The 14,269-nt window shown below is 33.2% G+C and overlaps 2 long non-coding RNA genes across 2 annotated transcripts in view; both read left to right on the forward strand.

Moving 5' to 3' along the window:
* The window catches only part of LOC122527536, a 77,186-nt gene that overhangs the window by 49,821 nt on the left and 13,096 nt on the right, over window positions 1-14,269 (forward strand). The gene's annotated exons all lie outside the window — the stretch shown is intronic.
* Window positions 1,739-10,152, forward strand: LOC122527537. Its single transcript, XR_006306361.1, has 3 exons — window positions 1,739-1,750; window positions 9,828-9,848; window positions 9,989-10,152. It is a non-coding gene; the product is annotated as an uncharacterized LOC122527537 (long non-coding RNA).

Genomic DNA, 14,269 nt, shown 5'->3' on the forward strand with positions numbered 1-14,269 from the left:
TTGATAAATCGCGAGGCAGAGGTATGTGACCCGTTGTTACCTCTAAGGCCTGTTGTTACATCTAAAACCATTCCATTGTAAATACATGTACTCAAATCCAGCGTGTGACACGTAATCCGTGATCTTAATACCCGAACAGACTTATCTTAACAGCGTAGACCTAACTAGGTTGCCAAAGTAAATGCAACGGAGCAGTTCTGACTAATCTGAGATCGCGAATCCAGTTCACCGGCAGGCGAATTCAATAAAAAAAAAAAAAAAAAAAAAAAAAAAGAGCAGGGAAATAGTAGGCCAGCTTTTTGCGTGCAAGGTGGAATAATAAAACGAATTTCACGATTCCGTTTCGCGTTCTTCTAAACGCCACTTGCTGTCATCCTTTCTAGATGGAAACGCGAGAAAGGGGAACGCGTAAAATTATCCATGGAAGTGTAATACCACCGTCAAGAGAATTCCATTCTCGATCGTAATACAATATCCTTCCTCTTCAAACGAGCCAATGCAAAGCGAGAACGGCGAATTTACAACGAAAATTCCATTTGCCCCCCTAGCTTCGGTAATGTTTGCATTTAAATTCAAACGTAATTCAATACCTCAGTGCCTGTGCAATTAGTGATTAAAATTCTTCTAACAGGATCGTTCGAAGGAGGGGACAAAAAATGAAAACCTTCTCCATCATCGTAATACGAATCAGGCGGGCGCAAAACGTCGAACGAGATCGTCTTCGTCACGAGAGACGCGACGCACGCAATAACATTCAGCTGACGTAGAATCGGTCCTGTTACGTCGTACGTACGGATAGATCCGCCTCGTAATTATCGTTTCCCTCGACGATTTCATGGCTGACAGTTGTAACGAAAGAATTAACCTCGAGCACCGCACAACCGAGACAGGGCAATTACGTTCTCGACGAACCGATCCAGCCGCCAGAAATTAAATCGACCACCAGAGAATTCCAGTGGCAACATTAATGCGGAAAGTGTTTCCGGTTATGCAACGATCGCTATCGATACAGAGATTAAACCGGTCTAGTGTACCTCGACCGACTACGTTAATTACACAATGTGTAATCTGTTTGAATTATGCCAGTGGATAACTCTGTTATTCGTGTAAATTGCGATCGATACTAAAAAAATATTATAAATATACATGAGACGTTCATTCATTCAAATTTTGGACAAATATTCAATTGCTTTCCTCTTTTTCTTTCTTTTTTCTTTGCTAAATATGTTAGATAAATATATATTAAATAAATATATTATTCTTTCCATCATATTGCTTATTTGTATTTTTTTAAATAATATTTATATTTATTTTTTTAAATAATATTTATATTTATTTTTGATAATATTTATAATAGTATATTTATTTTTGATAATATTTATAATAGTATATTTATTTTTGATAATATTTATAATAGTATATTTATTTTTGATAATATTTATATTATAATATTTGTGATAATATTTATAATGTTATAATATTTTTTAGAATATTTATTTTTTTCTTACTTGCAAGTTTATAGTTTCTCATTTGCCGATTTTTATCGCATTCGTAGGAAGTTTAAAGAATACACAATATACGAAGAAATATATAAAATATCAAAGAGAGAAACAGAGCTTCTTATAATATTTAGTATGTGAAAAGTACAATTTTCAATCAAATTCTATTTTTTTAATTAAAATGCTTGAAAAAAAAAAAAAAATGAATTTCCGCAGTAAAAATTCACAGTAAATATCTCATCTCACTTTAGGTGTATCTCTGTAAACAATTTAACCTTCATTTTTCCAACCGAATTTGTCCTTTGGCGTTAAACTGACACAATGTTAAAAAATTAATATCTACAATGAAAAAAATATAATATTTATATTTGCAAATTGTTTGATTGCCAATAAATAGACTAAATTTTTATATTCAACTGCAAGGAAAATTTCATACAAATCCTACATTTGTCTAACGTTACGATCGTTTGTTCCGAAACTATAAATGCCTATACGCCTCGTCGATATTGAATGTATAATTATACTATAATATAATAATAATTAAGAGATAATATATAAATATTATTTGCAACTGTGGCGTCAAATTTTTATCAAGATGCGGAAAGTATGTGAAAGTAATAGTTATATGTTAGAAAATATTAAAGATACGTATTATACGATATATTACATGTTGGAAGCACTTATACGTATCTACATTACATAGAATACGACATTTTACAAGAAAGATGTGTCAAATTGACACAAGTGACGAACATGGGTTAATTATACTCCGATCTCTACAAAGAATCTATCTCCGTTAACAAAACACAAAATATATACATACAAAATCTCAGTTTCAACTGACTGACATAAAATACGTACGCGACGTAAGAGAGTTCAATGAAAATGTCACAGTGAATTCGGCGTATAAATACGAAATTTACACATGAATAACGACATCGCGAATTTCCAGCCAACGATAATGATTAACTTCATCGTACGAAACCAAGGACGAAAAGAAACGAAAGGTTTCACCGAGCTGAAACTTAACCTGGATCGGACATAATCTAGATCTGACCTAAACTTCGGCCGGTTCGGAGTCGAACAACGTGCACGAAATCTAAACTTGTCCTTATCTGGCGTAATAACGTTGCTCCGTTCAATGATAAAAGAGGCTGGAACAAGTTATTAATAATCGGGCGTGCTTAATGCACCGAGTTATCTTGTAATTTGATTAATTAAAACTTTCCTGACTAGTCGATAACGAAGGGGTGGAAAGGTGGGGAGAGAGGAGGGGGGGGGGGGGGAACTGGTAATTAACGAAGTCCGCTTTTATTCAGTATCGTGATGTTACGTTATATGATAACAAGTCCAGAGAGAGAAATCGAGAGAGAGAGAGAGAGAGAGAGAAGAAAAAAGAGTGAACATAAATCATTCTCCGACAAACAAATTGCTCAACGGAGCTAATTTGGCAAGATCAAAGAGAACAGAGATCTCTCTCGCACAACCGTGAAAGACTGCGAAAAAAAGAAATGGCTCGCGAATTTTAATAAACCTCTCCACAAAGCGCGATCGCTGGCCCCCATCCTTTCGAACTGTGTGAAATCTAAACAACGAAACGAAACGCAAACGAGAGTTTTACTTCCTCTCTGCTCACTTCCCTCGTAATTGCGCTCCGCGTTTTCGGGACGTCTCTACAGAGAGTTGGTAGGACTCTCAAAATCCAATGTTATTCGAGCTTTCCTTTCGACAGGAATTGCACGTTCGACACTCACGGGCAGGCGGAATTTGCATTTCTCGTTTCGAAGGTCTCGGGTCGGCTCTATCGGGGAGCAACGAGAAAGAGGAGTGGAAGAGTTGAAGTGGAATGAAAACGCTTCAATTTGGTCAGCAGATGTTTGGTCAACTGATGAATGGGTAAAGTTAACTTCGTGTACCAACGATGTTAACACGGTACTACACGACAGACGTTTGGTCAACAATAGCGGAGAGAGAGAGAGAGAGAGAGAGAGAGAGAGAGAGAGAGAACGATCAGCAGTTCGCTTCTTCATTTTCGCTGGAAGAAACTCTTCAAAAGCCGTACTTTGACTGACCTAGAGCTACGAGGACGATCAACATCGTTCAAACGAGAAAGCAATTTACCTTCTCGTTTATTGTAGAATATATTCCGTGGTATTATCCATCGAACCTGCACGCACGCTATTACACGTGCATGTAACAATTTCCGCGTGACGGAATTTATTACTTGGGCGTGTTATTTGCCACGTTTTCTTCGTGCTCTTTACAAAGATTCTCAATGGGAAAAGAGTTCGATCGATACTTCTCCAATCTGGCGAGCGAGAACGATAACAAAGGACAGATCACTAAAGACAACAACTTGAAGATTTTCAGATTAGATGGAATTGCTTTAGAATCGTCTAGGGTCTCTCGAGGTAGAACAGATTCTGTCCCCTTTGAAATAAAACGGAGATTGTACAAAATTTCTCACAACGGGGAAGTTGTCCCCGAATGTCGAGAGAAGAACGAACGTTTACTTACTCCCTTGCGAAAGTTCCATTATCGATCAGGCGATAGAAAGAAAAGAGAAAGTGCTTCGAACGCAAAAAAGAAAAAGAATATAGATACAGTGGAATTATATATTTAATTCACGACGTGTACGCCGCACGAAAAACGTATGAAAGCGTCGTTTGAAAGGCACGATGCTTTGAGAAAATGATATTGAGATAAGATTTTAGTTATTGCGGCCATGGCGTGGTGTGTGGTCACGCAACGTTTACATTTGTTTGCTTTTTGCCGTGCTCGATGCGAGTTGTTCAGAGTGTGGAACGCGATATTTTCCTGAAAATGAAAAGCACCGAGACCCGCGTTAAACCGCGAAGGATTCGTTCGTTCGCCGAGCCATTCCCTCAGTTGCGAGTCTCTCTGTTATTGTTAACTGCACACGAAAATTCGTTTTGTCTTTGCGAGTGCTGCGCTCTCATTTAACGTCGCAGCAGCTTTCTATTTTTCATTTTCTAACACGTCGAAAGACATTACGCGAAAAGGACACACTTGACCGCTGCTAATTCCATTCGTCCTAATAGAAGATAAATTACTTGTTGGAACGATTCATTTTAAATTTCAGGTGGTGTTTAACAGAAACACCGTTATTCTCTTCAACGTCTGGTTGAAAATTATTGCCCTGCTTTTTAACGCCACCGCGCAAGGCGGATAAAATCACGCTGTATTTCTACAAAATGTAACAGTCGCAAAATGCGAGTCACGCTTCGTTAACGTGCATTAAAATCGTAGATTTTTCTAATCGCGATTCTACTAATGCACAGGTTAATTACACGCGAGAACTCGCTATTGTAACTGGAGACTAACAACTGTGCGAAAATAATCACATATTTTTTTTTTTTTTTTATAAAAGGAGGACAAAATTTAGAGAGAAAATTTAGAAAGAAAAAAAAAAAGAAAACGTGTAGATAAAGTGAGCGTCAGTTTTTTCTGTGAAAGCAGAAGTTCGTTAAATTCGTTTTAAAGTCTATCAAACTTTCTTAATCGGTCTGATTTAAGACTATCCCCGTTTCAATATTTTGATTTACCAATTAAACTGGCTGCAATTTATTGAAGCAGTCGGATGTTCGATCCACGGGGTACAAGGCAATTATCTAGATTAGTACCACGTTGCACGATCTGATGTGCAATTAATAACGATGTATCCCACTTCTGACCTTCCAGAATTGGATGGGATCGATACCATACAACGGCGAGACAACTCCATGCTGGTTTATGTCCCCTTCTGAATACCGTACTTGTACATTAAGCTGGACGGAACCAAGCCAATCAAATCAACCGATTTTCTAAACGATATTGCAATAATTAACGTGAATTTTATTTCCTTTTTATTCAATCTATATATCGATCGTACAGGAGAAAAATTTCACGAGTGCAACACGTTCTTGATAGTTTTAATGTTATTTTATAATTAAGTGAAAATGGAAATAACCTGTTGGATTCGAAGGTGCAAGTCTTTTGAAAATAACTGATGAATTGGTGAAACTTCATAGTGGCCAAAACTGTAATTGACAATTACCAGTCATTAATCTCTTTCGGAGTGACGCCACGCACGTCGAGAACTTTTTTTGTCCCAAAATTGCATTATTTCCTCAGTTTTAAGTATATATAAGTATAACCCAGACAAAACAAACAATAATAAATTTATTACTAATCAATAATTTCTATCAGTGATATCATACCGACGAGTTGAAAAAAGAAATCGACGAATTATTGTACACGGTTTGGTCACTCGTTATGGTCCGCGATCAGTGGTTAAGGGAGACAATATTTCGCAGATTTTAGAGCTGATGAAAAAATGCATGTTCAGCATCGGAATCGAGCATAAAGATAATTTGAACAACTTGGTTTGAATCTTGGAACCAAAATTTCATTGTAAAAAATATAACTTGTCATGTTTTTTTTTTATAACATCTAGCATATAAGTTCACGTTATCGTCAACGATACCCCTGTTTTCTTCCAATTTTACAAAAGTAAGAATATGATTCTCATATTTTGTTGCGTGGCTGTGAAAGATTTCCTAGATAACTTTCCGGGAGGGAAAAATACATGAAGCCAAAGCAGCAACAGTGCCTGTCCGGAGTATAGTTTACCGGCGCATCTTCGCTACGGACACTGTGGCCACTACGATCGATGAATAGTAATTCTTCAGCGCTGGAAATGCACTCCGGAATAGGAAAACAGGAGTTGGTTGAATCGTTCGCTCACTTTAAGAAACGCGTCGATACTTTATATGGTTTTTAAAATATCTCTACTGCCCAATGTATAGGGGCTTTATTCATTGAAGCATGTATTCGTATCCTGAGGCTATTTTACCTCAGTTGTATTGCCAGTTACATTGGCGAATGAAAAGGAATAAAGGAAAAGAGCCATGCACGAGAAACGACTTCAATCGAAATACCGAAACGTTTGTAAAACAGAATTCGAGCCTTCCTTAAACAACTATGTATAAAGAATCGAACACCTTGTTAATCCAAACATCTAAAAAAAGATGGTTTGACAAACGACTTTAGAAAAAAGGTATTTAACAATCGATTCCATAGTCCCGAAGGTTCCCAAGTTTCAAACCTTGCCAGTGTATTCTACAGGTAAACGTAAGATTAAAATGTTATGTAGTAAAAATTCCATAAATGTTGCGTTAAAAAATTTTAACAAAAATATAAAGTGCGACAAACACGGCCAATACGAATTAATTTCAACGATGGATCAATTGAGAAGAACCAATTTCCTGCTTTCCTACGTCATCAGACCTTACGCCTTCAAATTTCTATTTATGGAATAATATTCATTTAAAAAATATTAATTTACAATACAGAAATATTTACTATTTACACGAAAAAAATTGGTCACAAGAATTACAACAATTGCTGAGTGTGAAAAAATTTGATAAAGTGTATAAACGTATAAATATATATAACTTTATATTTCATATTTTTGTTATAACTTTTTAATGAAGCATTTAAGGACTTTTCGCTGCATGACATTTTCGTCAGTATTTTTACCTATAGAACATACTGGCAAAGTGTTCTATATGTTTGAACAGTAAACTTTGAAACACTCTATACTATATCCAAAATATGAGCTGTTGTACCTTCAATACTATTAAGGTTTTGTCATAATATACATATGGATAAACTATTTTTGTGCTACTTGGCATTAATAACTTGATTTAAGAGTTAGTGATTTAACTTGATTTAAAATTGCAGATACTCTCTTTTAATTTAGTAGTAATATCGTCTATGAGGGAAAGAAAGAAGTTGCAAAGTGTTATATTCAGAAACAAGGTTCTTTAACAGAATCTCTTTCTGCGATTCCGAGAAAGTCCTGAGAATCTCTTGTGAGCAGCGATTTACAATGCTGTATTCGCGTGTATATTTTTGGTCCACAAGTTGTACACAGGTTTCTATCTTGAATTTAAATTACTTCTTGGTTCATTTCTCCTGAACTAAACTCATTAGACAATTCAAGTTTATTTTCCTACTCTATGGTTTATGCCAATGCTTCTGTTGACAGCACTTGTACCAGCAAACGACTTCAAAGTTATTTAATTGTTCATCATGAATTAGATGACAGAGCTACACATTCTTAATTCAACAATTGCAATTCACTATTAGGAAATAGGCCATTGTTCTGGATATAGTCAAAAGTTTTACAATTTAGGAGTATACAAAAGCTCTAGAAAGAATTATTGATCCGAAGAACATTAAGTTTGAGTCCAGAAATTCTCAATAAAGATATAGCGTATAAACTTCCATGCAAAAATACATGTTCTAGAGATTCGTCCTCCAATATTTAAGGCCAGACGTATAATTTTACAAAGTGTATGTCCTATAATTATGCATCCAGTTGTTTTAGAGGGACTCTTCAATATTCGACCAGAATTGGTATGAACAATTCTGAATTGATATTCACACATTCCAAGTTTTCGGAGGCAACTCTTTATGCTGAAGATGTATCGGTACTACACTATAGTATTACAATTAAACTACGGCGGCATTAATTATTCTCTACGGAAAAACTTATTTGCTTTCTTTGTAAAGAAAAGAGACATATATCCAAATTTTGTAAAAACACAGATTCCTCTCTCTAGTACTCATTTAAAAATACTAGCAATACGGACATTAGCACATGAAGTTCATCACAAGATAAAGACTAAAAATTTCAACTTGACTATAATTTCAAATATGAAACCATCGCCTTCAACAGCTGATTTTTTAATAGAGTCTTCTTCTCTATCTCTAGTAATGTTGTCTCCTGCAGCTACGAAAAAAAGTATTTCTAACTAGTACTTCTTTTAGCATAGATTCTATTAACTATTTTATAAGGAACAGAAAAAGGAAGCCTCAATTAATACGAAAAAAAGTTATTAAAAAACTGAAAGTTTCTCAAAAATAACTTCTAAATTGAGAATATCCTTTCAGTTTCATGCGGCTAAGAATTCTTCACAATCGCAAGCATCCACTCGACTTTGAGTATTATGGAATTTCTTTTCTTCACTTATGATGATTCAAGAATTTTAGAATCTAGTTTTTTTTACAAAAAATATCCCTGGTTTTATCTGCTTCAGATATTAGACATAAAGAGGCAATTTTTGAAACGCATTGGTAGAACTGCCAAGAGACTCCAAGTTCAATGGAAGTCACAAAACTTAATTTGTCGTCTTTTTCTATGTTTTTCTTCATATTATCAAATAATACTTTGTATATCAGATTGATTAATATCCTACTTTATATTTCAATAGAAATTTTGCTCGAGATCTTAAATTAATAATAAATTTGTAACAATAATTTCCAGCTACTATTGATTGATAGGCGTTGATTAATAAGCTGAGTTAATATTCATGTTTGCGTATATAATACTTACATTTAGTAGTAATATGTGTATTATATATGTACGTTACACGTATATTACATGTATGATGTTAACTTTGCAGATTTTTACCTCTCTGCATTATAAAAATAAATCTCTTATGAGATTTAAATAAATAAATAAGAAAGAGCTCACGTTCTCTCTGTTAAATATCCGGTTCATCTAATTAAATCCACGTCAAGAAATTATTTCTTTCTACAGTAGACTTCCATTTACACGTCCTCAATTATTATTTATTACTATTAAAAAATATGCATTAATTATTAATGAAAATATCTGCAGTGTTTAATATTTATACGTACATGAAAGATAAGTATAATATGTAGGATGTTTCAAACCTAAATATTCATTAAACTTTTTGTTACAGAGTTATAAATAAATATTGCGTGCATAAAATAGATAACGAAGTGAAGCGACTACAGATAAAGAACCAATTATAATATATATAATAAGTAAAATTCTCGGGGGCTTCATAATATTATTAATACTAATCAATAACTATCTATATCGATAGCTAGCGATATCAAGCTTGTATCTGAGCATAAAGGCAACAGATAATCATTTTGTTGTATTATTACATATTAACATGTACTTAAATACACAGTGATACAATAATATAGCCGACACAGTGATACAGTCAACTTCTGTATGCTGCCATGGAAAATGCTACTTATTTCGTGCAGGCAATATTTATTTATAATTGCATAACAAATGTTTGCTGACGAATTTTATATAAAATTTTTCTCTCCTTCCTACACGTAAATTAAACTTTTTCAGTTTGGTCGTTTAGATTTGAAACATGCTATATATATACTATATTATATTATTATATTTATATGTTAAAGCAAAATCATGTTTTGATCTGATGATCAATTGTTTTCACCCGCGAGTAACCCGGGATTACTCACGTGGGGGTCTAGTGCAGGTACATCCACGTGGGGGTCTAGTGCCAGGAGTACCCACGTGGGGGTCTAGTGCCGGGAATACCTACGTGGGGGTCTAATGCCGGGAATACCCACGTGGGGGTCTAATGCCGGGAGTACCCACGTGGGGGTCTAATACCGGGAGTATCCACGTGGAGATCTAGTAGACCCCCACCATTAGCAAATCTTTTCTAGTTTCGTCTAGCTTCGTGACGAGTTGTTTACATTCAGCGTCTCAGTTTTCCTTAATATCTTCGACCTTTTTCATAGATTTACGCAGTACTGTAGGCTTACTCCAAATATTAGACCCCCACGTGGACATCTCCGGGACCAGACCCCACGTGGGTAATCCTGACACTAGATCCCCACGTGAGTACTTCCGGCACTAGACCCCCACGTAGGTACTCCTGGCACTGGACCCCATGTGGGTGTACCTGCACTAGACCCACACGTGGGTAATCCCGGGTTAAAGCGGAGACAAGATAACCAAGAGTCTACTACCTTTTTTGTAAACTTTTTTTATTATAAAAAGGATTTTTATTTCCATAAATCAGGTATCGCGAATATCTATTGAATTTTTCAGGCAACAAAAGAACGATTTAATCTGGCGATCATTTCTCCAAGAGGTTAATTAATGCGTATATCTATAGGTACATCAATGAAGCTAAAGGACCGATAAAATAAGGAGTCACATTGAAATTTTTCGCGCGACATAAATATGGCCGGACGCATTTACATTTTTATCGAATCTCGGCTCTACGTATACGTGAAATAAAGCTATCGTATAGTGCACGACGAAACGATAATGCCGTGGGACGTGTACAGCTGTACACGAGGGTGATCCCGGGCTTGAAATTGAAATTAAGTGGTTGTATTTCGTAAAACACGTGCTCTAGTATCGACGTTACACCATACGTGCTCGCGAACGTACTTTTCTTTTTTTTTTTGGAATAATCCATTACGTTCGTAATCGTTTAATATTTCAGTATTTCTAATTACATAAGAGCGTTATAATTTTTACTCGAAATATCGGTCGGCATAGTTTTGCAGAAGCATATTTTCTTTATTTTGTATTTTGTTTGTATACGTAAATTTATCACATTCCATTAGATTTTTAATAAAATCCTTAGATTGTTTGAAAGCATTTATTGAAACGAAAGAATGTAAATCTATACGATCTGTATAAATTTCGTCACTCCAGATCAATAAATTAGATACTACAGAAAATGATGATTATTGGAATTACTTATATGTTATTCTTATTTATGAAACTTGTGGAAATACATCATTTCTCTTTTGACAATTGAATATTGATCATGCAGTTTGAAGTTTGAAAAAAATTAACAAAAGAAATAAAGTTGATCAGTTTACTTACATTTTCCCGTAGAATGTAATCTCGTTATGGCTGCATAATAACCTGCGATAAATATTGATATTAATGATTGAAAGCAACTGTATATATTTTATATAATAAATTGTATAGAATTGCGCAAGAAACAGGTAATTCCCAGAAAGATAGAACCGAGTGTATCGTTGCGAATCGGGGAGAAATCAAAATTCCCCGAGGGCAGTAGTTAAATCTCCAAGCAACAGACAACATTGTATCTATAAAACACTCACGTAGAGTGCTAAGAGACTATAGATTTGAAAGAGGCCACCTGTTTCTAACAACCACGAAATAATGACCCGGCAGAAATGAGAATCTTTACGTGCAAGGCTATCCACGTGATCGTTCTCTAACGCTGTTACATTCACCAGACGAAATTTTGTTCTGTAGTTTGTCGTTACTTTATGAGCACATCAGTCAGAGTTAACGCCATTTTTTTTATAGATACAAGATCTTTAGAATGATATCATGGTATTACAGATAATATAAGAATTTATATTACAAAAAAATTTAAGATATTTTCTTTTTGTATTTTACATTATTTCTGATCAAGATTAGTAACAACATTAACTCAAATTAAGTAATATAGTCCAAAATTAAGTAATATAAATCCATGATAACGTTAACATGATGTTTTCAAATAATAGCTTCTAAGAGTTAAGAAGAACGAGCATCTGACTTCATTTCATTGAGAATTTTTTTAACATAAATTTTTAACTAGTAATAATGCTATTGAAAATAATAAGAATCAGTATGAATCACAAAGAAAAATTAACGTATTGAGCAATCTTGATATATCAATAAAATTTTGTCTGGAAAAAATCCGGTTTCTTCTAATAGTTACACAAATTCACAAAATAACCGCAAATGACTTAACGAACTTCTTTTGTACATTTCTGATCAAACATTAGAAAGTTCTGAACATCTTCCTTCAACGCCTGCAAGTTTCCTTGTATAATTTCGATATGAATGTTTAAACAGTCTTTCACGTTGAAATATTTGCGCGCATATATGTTGCTACATACATCGATAACTACTTCAAAAATAACAAGTTCAGTATTTTAAGTCATAACTCGTGAAAGTATTTTCTATGTATTACACGGAACATTTTAAAATTTTGTTGTGTCAATTACATTGATAAAATTTAAAAATGTATGTAAACATTACAAAATTCACTGCTAAATACCAAATTTACTAATACAATAAATAATTCATTATTTAAATTAAATTATTTTATAGTCTCTTGAGATATACATTTACACTAAATATGTAGTTTCTATGCACATTTTCAGGTTTCTTTTAAACTTTACCAGTATGACCATGACAATTCTCATTAGAGTGCTAATGAAACTTTAAAATACTAACTCTAAAATACTATATTTGTATAATAAAAATATAATAAATATAAATTAAAAATTAAACACAATATTTACGATACAAATAATACAATATAAAAGTATAAATGATATACACAATATGCAATATACAATAGAAATTATTGTATTTCTAATAAATATAATATATACAATAGAATTAAATATAATAAATACAAAACATACTTTATACAATAAAGACTCTGTTAATATATTAATATATTATCACATATTGTATATATTTTGTACTATTGTATTTTAATTGTATTTAATTGTATTTCAATATAATATATGACAATCCACGATAAGTATTGAATATTAGAAATAAAAGTGTGCTAAGATTTTTGAACGAGTGTATATACATGTACATAATATGAAGAGAATTTCTATAAGAGTTCAAATATTTTCATAAATTATTATTATATCATAGCTATTAATAATAATAACAATTAAAATACGTATATTCATACATTGACGTTGAAAAATTTATAACCATAAATTTCTTCATAAATACTTCATTTGTAAAGACGTACTATAATTATAACCTAATAAGCAGAAATTAATACAAATTTGATTTATCTTACCATTTACCTTATGCGATGAAAATGATATACGGCAGTTATTAACAGTAATTTGATCAAACAGTCTTTTGAAATCACTATTTATTAACATTTTATTCGTATGTTATACATCCGCGCACTACCTATGCACTTCACGCGACCGATTCGTTTAGCAATATTTTTCCCATGATCCTCTATGATTTCTTCATAGATACATCATTCGTCAAAATACGATATAATTATAACTTTATAAGCAGAAATTAATACAAATTTGATTATCTTATGCGATGAAAATGATATACGGCGGTTATTAACTGTAATTTGATCAAACAGTCTTTTGAAATCACTATTTATTAACATTTTATTCGTATGTTATACATCCGCGCACTACCTATGCACTTCACGCGACCGATTCGTTTAGCAATATTTTTCCCATGATCCTCTATGATTTCTTCATAGATACATCATTCGTCAAAATACGATATAATTATAACTTTATAAGCAGAAATTAATACAAATTTGATTATCTTATGCGATGAAAATGATATACGGCGGTTATTAACTGTAATTTGATCAAACAGTCTTTTGAAATCACTATTTATTAACATTTTATTCGTATGTTATACATCCGCGCACTACCTATGCACTTCACCGATTCGTTTAGCAATATTTTTCCCATGATCCCCTATGACTTCTTCATAGATACATCATTCGTCAAAACACGATATAATTATAACTTTATAAGCAGAAATTAATATAAATTTGATTATCTTATGCGATGAAAATAACATACGGCGATTATTAATAATAATTTGATCAAACAGTCGTTTGAAATTACTATTTATTAACATTTTATTTGTATATTATACATCCACGTATTACCTATGCACTTCACGCGACCGATTCGTTTAGCAATATTTTTCCCATGATCCCCTATGATTTCTTCATAGATACATCATTCGTCAAAACACGATATAATTATAACTTTATAAGCAAAAATTAATATAAATTTGATTATCTTATGCGATGAAAATAACATACAGCGATTATTAATAATAATTTTATCAAACAGTCGTTTGAAATCACTATTTATTAACATTTTATTTGTATATTATACAT

Source organism: Frieseomelitta varia, unplaced genomic scaffold (assembly GCF_011392965.1).
Source record: "Frieseomelitta varia isolate USP_RPSP 00005682 unplaced genomic scaffold, Fvar_1.2 scaffold_224, whole genome shotgun sequence".
NCBI classification, from domain to species: domain Eukaryota; kingdom Metazoa; phylum Arthropoda; class Insecta; order Hymenoptera; family Apidae; genus Frieseomelitta; species Frieseomelitta varia.